The sequence below is a fragment of the Vicugna pacos genome, chromosome 22 (assembly GCF_048564905.1).
Source record: "Vicugna pacos chromosome 22, VicPac4, whole genome shotgun sequence".
NCBI classification, from domain to species: Eukaryota; Metazoa; Chordata; class Mammalia; order Artiodactyla; family Camelidae; genus Vicugna; species Vicugna pacos.
The window spans coordinates 5,060,456-5,067,418 of NC_133008.1; the positions used below are offsets into that span (position 1 = coordinate 5,060,456).

A 6,963-nucleotide genomic window follows, 5' to 3' on the forward strand; every position below is an offset into this window, starting at 1 on the left:
TTTTTTTAGGAGAGACCATTCCCAATTTACCAATTAAACCCTCAGTTAGCAAAGACGTTGGGGAGGATATAGCCGAACGGTACAGCACATGCTTAGCATGCACAAGGTCCTGGGTTCAATCTCCAGTACCTCCATTAAATAAAAAAAAATAATAAACTTGATTACCACAACCCCTCCCCACCAAAAAAAGAGGAAAAAAACAAAAGACAGCTTTGACACCTCTCTCCCCTTCTCAATGGCAACCAATACCACATGGAAACCATTAAAGAGGAGGGGAGGGAAAAACAAAAACTGCTGCTCAGAGGATCCACAGGATCAAGAGTAAAGGAATGCATAGGCTTACCATGTGACCCAGTAATCCCACTCCTGGGCATGTATCCAGAAGGAACCCTACTTCAAAAAGGCACCTGCACCCCAATGTTCATAGCAGCAGTATTTACAATAGCCAAGGCACAGAAACAGCCTAAATGTCCATCAACAGATGACTGGATAAAGAAGATGTGGTATATTTTATACAATGGAATACTACTCAGCCATAAAAATGACAACATAATGCCATTTGCAGCAACATGGATGTCCCTGGAGAATGTCATTCTAAGTGAAGTAAGCCAGAAAGAGAAAGAAAAATACCATATGAGACCGCTAATATGTGGAATCTAAAAAAAAAAAAGAACATAAATACAAAACAGAAACAGACTCATAGACATAGACTACAAACTTGTGGTTGCCAAGAGGGAGGAGCGTGGGAAGGGACAGACTGGGATTTCAAAATTTGTAGATACTGACAGGCATATGCAGAATAGATAAACAAGATTACACTGTATAGCACAGGGAAATATATGCAAGATCTTGTGGTAGCTCACAGTGAAAAAAAATGTGACAATGAATATATATATGTTCATGTATAACTGAAAAATTGTGCTCTACACTGGAATTTGACACAACATTGTAAAATGACTATAACTCAAAAAAATGTAAAAAAAAAAAAGACTAAAGGAATGAAATCAACTGTGCAAACCCAGCAATATCTTAGGGGACTTGGTTAGAGGAAAGATTCCCAAGCAGGATTAGCCTATTTGTAAGGTGATCACCCTGATCCAATCTTTTTCTACCCTAACAGGAAACTTTCCTTTTGATTTGCTCAGCTGGCTCAATACAAAGATTAATTTGGATTAACGAGCATCCTCCTTTAACAATGTGAATCACTCTGGACTGGTTAGAGGTCTACTAGCCATTGATACATACATGAGCATGACTGAGTTCAGTTCAAAGCTTCCAACAAATCTTTGCAGAAGTCAGCTGCACTGAATAAACAAGAGCTTGGGCTGAGAGAGCAGAAAGTCAAGTAAGTTTGGAAAATGGAGTGCTTTAGGGGTCTGGGAGGGGAAGTGTTCAGAGCAACTAGAGAATGTGTAACAGGGGCCAGGAAAGGAGGTACCCAGGGGGAATAAAGTTGGCAGAAAAGGAGTGTGGACCGGATCATCAGCAACAGAGAAACCGCTAAGCAAAGGATGATCATCTACCCATTGTATGGAAATTTCTGCAGCCATTTAGAAATAATCATAAGCTTTATTGCAACAAGAAAAATATTCCCATTATATTGTACAGCGAAGAAAGCAAGAGACATAAGAAAGAAACATCAGAGACTGACAAATGTGAACTTCATTTAGTTCAATATTTTAATTATAGTCAGCCTTGGAAGTCTTCCTTCTTTTCCTTCTCCTGATTCCCAAGACTCAGAACCCAAGTGAGCTCCACCCCTATCCTGTTTCAGCTATGTGGTGTGTGTGGTCTAGCAAATATTGGGTATATAACCATGATTTATAGCATTGTTCCTATAGAGGAAAGCTTGAACGTTCTCAAAATTCAATTTAAAAATGAACGTATGTTCACAAATTGGAGACTGCCTATAATTATTATAACATTTTGCTAATTTATATTGTTACTTTAATAAGGACTCTATTCTTTCAGACAAGGCAGAGTTGCTTGCCTCACCACCCCAACAGGGCAGGTCCCATTCCCCTCGAGCAACAATGGCACTTGTGTTCAGCCTCTGTGTGACCTGCTCTACAAATCCAACAGCCTTTCTAAGAAACCTGCTTGAGAAAAGAAGCCACTGAAATAGTTTGTACAGCACATAGGAAATGCTCTGCTTATGCCTAAAATCATTCTAAGTCATTGGCAGAGGAAAACAAGCAAGGAAGAGAGCTGTGTCAAAGAATTTAGTTTCTATTTTAAGTATTTCAATTTATTTCCTTTTGTATCCCAGCTTCAGGGAGTTGAATTATCCATTCGCCTCAGTTCACGGCATTCTCTCATCATCAAATCTCTCGTTTTATTTTTTTCCCCACCCTTCACTTAATCTTAACTTTCATTTCCTCCCTCCCACCCTGGGCACCTATTCTTAACACATTTGATACATATTCTTACAAAATGTATAGTGTTATTTGAGTATATGCATTTTCATTTATATAACATTTTTTGTCCTATAAAATCCTATTATTGCTTACTTTTTCATTTGACAGTTTTCAAGGTCTATCCAAGTTGAATCAGGCCCAGCACTTCTAGTCCATGCTGTGCTGTATTCCCTAGACTGCATCCACCACACTTACTTGCCCACACCCCTAGGGAAGGACACTAGGAAAGGCAGATTCTAAAATGGGGGGGAGGACATAGCTCAGTGATAAAGCGCATGCTTAGCATGCTCGAGGTCCTGGGTTCAATCCCCAGTACCTCCATTAAAAAATAATAATAATAAATAAAATAAAATAGTTCCTGGGGGAAGGGTATAGCTCAAGTGGTACAGTACATGATCAGCACCCAGGAGCTCCCAGGTTCAATCCCCAGTACCTCCTCCAAGAAGAAATCAATGAAGAAACCTAATTACCTCCCCGTCAGAAAATTAAATGGTCCCTAAGATTCACACCCTCTGATTTACACACACCCTGTGTAATCCTTCCTCCGAAGTGTGGCAAGAACCTTTGAAGTGATGGCATGTCATTCCTGTGATTAAGTTATTAATCAGTAGACTTTGAGTTACTCAAAAGGGTGGCCATCCGGTGTGGGACTAATCTAATCATCTGAACCATTTAAAAGAAGCAAAGAAAACCTCTAAGACTAGGGAGTTTTTTGAATGTATGAGGTAAAAGGGAATCTTTTATTAGCTTTTTAATTTCCTTAATATTTGTTGATCTATTCAGGTTTTCTATTTCTTATTGTCCTGATTGTGACATTTCATATTTCCTCAGGTTTTACACAGATTTCAAATTCATACTTCTAACATCTATCAGCTTTATACCTTTCTTTTACATTTATATCTTTCATTTAAATGGAATTAATCTTTGTAAATCATATGAAATAGGGATCTAGTCGTAGGTTTATCCTTTAATGAGCCCAGTTTCCCAAGCATCATCTATCTAACCACCCATTCCTTGCCCAGTGATTAACAGAGCCCCTTTTATTTTATATAAATGTCCACATTGCCACAGAATGTATCTTATTTTATCTTTGCTCTTTCCCAATTCAAATGTTTACAAAACACTATATATTTTTACTCTATATATTTAATACTCATGACAACCCTGAAAGTTATTGTCTGTGTTTCTCAGATGAGAAGTTTGGAAAGATTGCATTTAGCCTAAAACCCACATAATACTGAGTGACATACCAGGACTTCTGACTCCAAACTAGTTTCTCTTTTCTCAATTCCCCTATTGCCTGTTGAAGCAACTGATTTCTTGTACCTAATTTTATTCTTTTATTTACATATTATTGAACACCAAAATATATTCCAGACACTAGTCTACATCCTAGGGCTGCAACAGCAAATAAGCCAGATAAAAATCTCAGCCCTCCTAGAACTAACATGGCTGAGGGCCCGGGGTAGCTCTGAACACAGAGGTGAAAACTAAGAAAATCACCTTTGGTAACAATGGTTGTTCTGGTACCTACCTGGCATCCATCCTTCCAAGGAGTTCAGTGCTTCAGGTCGTTTGCAGGGTCAAAGGAGGTTCCATGGAAGTTCTCCGACTCTAATTAGTGGAGGGAGGAACAACAACTGAATCCTCAAGTCAGATAAGACACAATGGAGGCACCAAGACTACACCTCTACCTCTGGATAATTTCAAAAGTTCCTTTAGTCTGCCAGAGAGAAGGTTTCAGTCCTTTCCTCTGTCACCTGAATTAGCTTAAGAACGTATTTCTGCCCGCGGCTGCAGCATCTGCAGCGTGAATCATTGTCCCCAGGTCTGAGGGCAGGCCTGCGCCGGGGACCTCGCAGCTGACGTGGTGTTTGTGATAAAGGGCAAGGCCAACCTGGGGACCTGCTTCGAGGGCCTCCACAAGCATTACCTGCTTCCGGTGGTCGAGTATTTTAATGGTGATCCTCCTGCCGAGATGGGCTTCAGGGGAGACTATGTGGGGCCCAGTACAGCCTCGTGGTGTTCAACACGGTGGACAGCACTCCACAGTCCCACGTCCAATGTCATGCTCCCACCAGTAGAGCCTGAGTTTGTCACCTGGCTGGATGGCATGAAGTTCATGGGTGGGGTGGCGAAGGCTGCAGCTTCACGCCGAAGGTCTCAGCAGGGCCTTGCAGGCAGTTTCAAGAAGACGCGCGAGCAGAACGGCCAAACACACTGAGTCGGCCTCCTTATCTTGTAACTGGCGCCGGACCTGCTGCCTACTGTCGAGAGTACCACGTACTCTGGGTGCACGTCCGAGAGCCTTGTGCAGAAGACTAGGGAGCCAGGGATCTACTTCTCCATCATGTGTCCCCAGAAGCTGCCTGCCCTGCAGCTTCTGTTGGAGAAGGCGCTTCCTCCGGCCAGGCCATGCTGGAGCCACTCCAGCCGCCAGCAGATGTGAGCCAGGACCCGATGCACATGGTGCTGGTGCGGGGCCTTGTGCTGTCCGTTGCGGGTGGCTCGGCCCCAGGCCCCCTCCAGCCAGAGTAGTCTGTGCCCTGCCTCCAGCTCCACCCTCAGGGGCTACACTCTCGGCAGCCCCCCAGCAGCCTCTGCCTCGCCCCACCAGTTCCTCAGCAGTAGTACCAGGTCCCCGGGAACCTAAGTGCAGCTCAGGCGGCAGCCCAGAACGCAACAGAGGCTGCCAAGAACCAGAAGGCTGGGCTGAGCCCTCGCTTCTCGCCCATCAACCCTCTTCAGCAGGCCGCTCCAGGAGTGGGCCCCCTACAGCCTGGCCCAGGCTCCCCGCTGCCCCCAAGGGTCCCTGGCGCCCCAGGCCGCCTCCCGCTTCCCAGCCCAGCCTGGTCTCCACTGTGGCCGCTGGCCCGGGCCTGGCGCCCCCTGCGCAGCCTGGGGCACGTCCTTGGCGGGCACCATGGCCCCAGGCGGCGTGAGCGGCCCTTCTCCGGCCCAGCTCCGGGCCCAGGCTCTCGGCGGTCATTAGTCAGTCTCCAAAGCACTCCTGGCCTGGAACGGGTTCCTCAGGTGGCAAGAGAAGCCCAAACCTGCCACCGTGGACGCCGACACCAAGCTGATGTGTCCCTGCCTTGTGTGGGGGCGGTCTACGTGAAGTATCGCGAGAACCTGAAAACCGGGCAGTGGCCCCAGGCGCTGATCGTGCGGCTCATCCCCCAGCTATGGACCACCCTGGGCCCTTTGTTCCAGAAATCAGGGATGGTCCAGCTCCCCTTCACCAAGGACCTGGACTCCCTCAAAGGCCTCTACCGCCTCTTGGGCATCGGCTCCGCGGGCTGCGTGCACTTCCACCGCACGGCCCCCTGTGAGGCGCGCGTGCTCATGCTCCTGAACTCGTCCAAGAAGATCTTCAGGGGCCTCATCCCCTACGACCAGCGCAGCTTCGTCAATGGCATCCGGCCGGTCATCACCCACCACAAGCAAGTCCAGCAGCAGCGCAGGTTAGGGGCACAGCAGGCGCCCCCTGGGCTGGGCCTCATTCTAGAGGTCCAGGCAAGACCCTCACAGAACTGCTGTCACCGCCGCAGCCCTGGCCTAAAGATACCACAGGGGCCTCAGCGGCCGTGGGGCAGCCCCAGCCCCAGGGTGCCTCCCAGGCCCCCCCACTCCAGGTGCCCCACAAAGCCCTCCTGGAGTGGCCTCTGGGCAACCCCCTCCCAGACTCATCCTTCGGCCACAAAACCCAGCTGTGGAGCTTCCTCCTTAAACCACCACCGTCCCAGACTGGGGTGTCCCCTGAGGCCTCCCTCCACCACCTCCAGCCATCAGAGGCCCCTGCACTTCTGCCACCACCACACCAGGGCCTGGGGCATTCTCAGCTGGGGCCTCCCCTCCTGCACCCGCCACCCGCCCAGCCCTGGCTGGCCTGCCCAGCTCCCCCTGAGGGCTCCACTGCCAGGTCAGATGCTGCTGAGGGGGGCGGTCCCCAGGCCGGGTCCCCTAGCAGGGCCTGCAGCCCAGCATCATGGTGGACAACATCCTCATGGACCTCGTCTGAACCCCCAACACCCAGTAAAGTTCCTTTTAACACACACACACACACACACACACACAACGTATTTCTTACTCTCTAACACAGCCCCTCCCCTACTCCCATGATTAAGCCTGATATTTCAGAATGTCTTGGGTGGAAAGGAAGAGCAGCCACTTTCCACCATCATGAAGGCCCCTTGCAGAGAGATTTCTTCTCATTTTAAAACATTTTAACATTTAAGACTAGAAAGAAAGTCAAATTTATGTAATTCATCAAACTTCATAGTGGTAGATCAGTTTAAGATTACTAAAATCTGACTATAAGATGGAATGATTTAAAGGATGACTTAAAGGGAATAAAAAGTGAATTCCTGATGGACAGATGGCATTATCCAATTTCACTTTTTATAAGTAGTAATTGCATTTTTAGCTGGGCCCCTGGGCACCCCTAGTAAAAACAGTATTTTCCAGCCTCTGGCATGATCATCTGACTGATTTCTGGCCAGTAGTATGTGGGCAACTTCTCAATCATTCTCTTAAAAGAGGACAT

The 6,963-nt window shown here is 47.3% G+C and overlaps 1 pseudogene; it reads left to right on the forward strand.

The window, feature by feature from the left end:
* Positions 1 to 4,084: 4,084 nt before the first annotated feature.
* Positions 4,085 to 6,438, forward strand: LOC140688534 (mediator of RNA polymerase II transcription subunit 25 pseudogene; annotated as a pseudogene).
* The last annotated feature ends 525 nt before the right edge of the window (positions 6,439 to 6,963 follow it).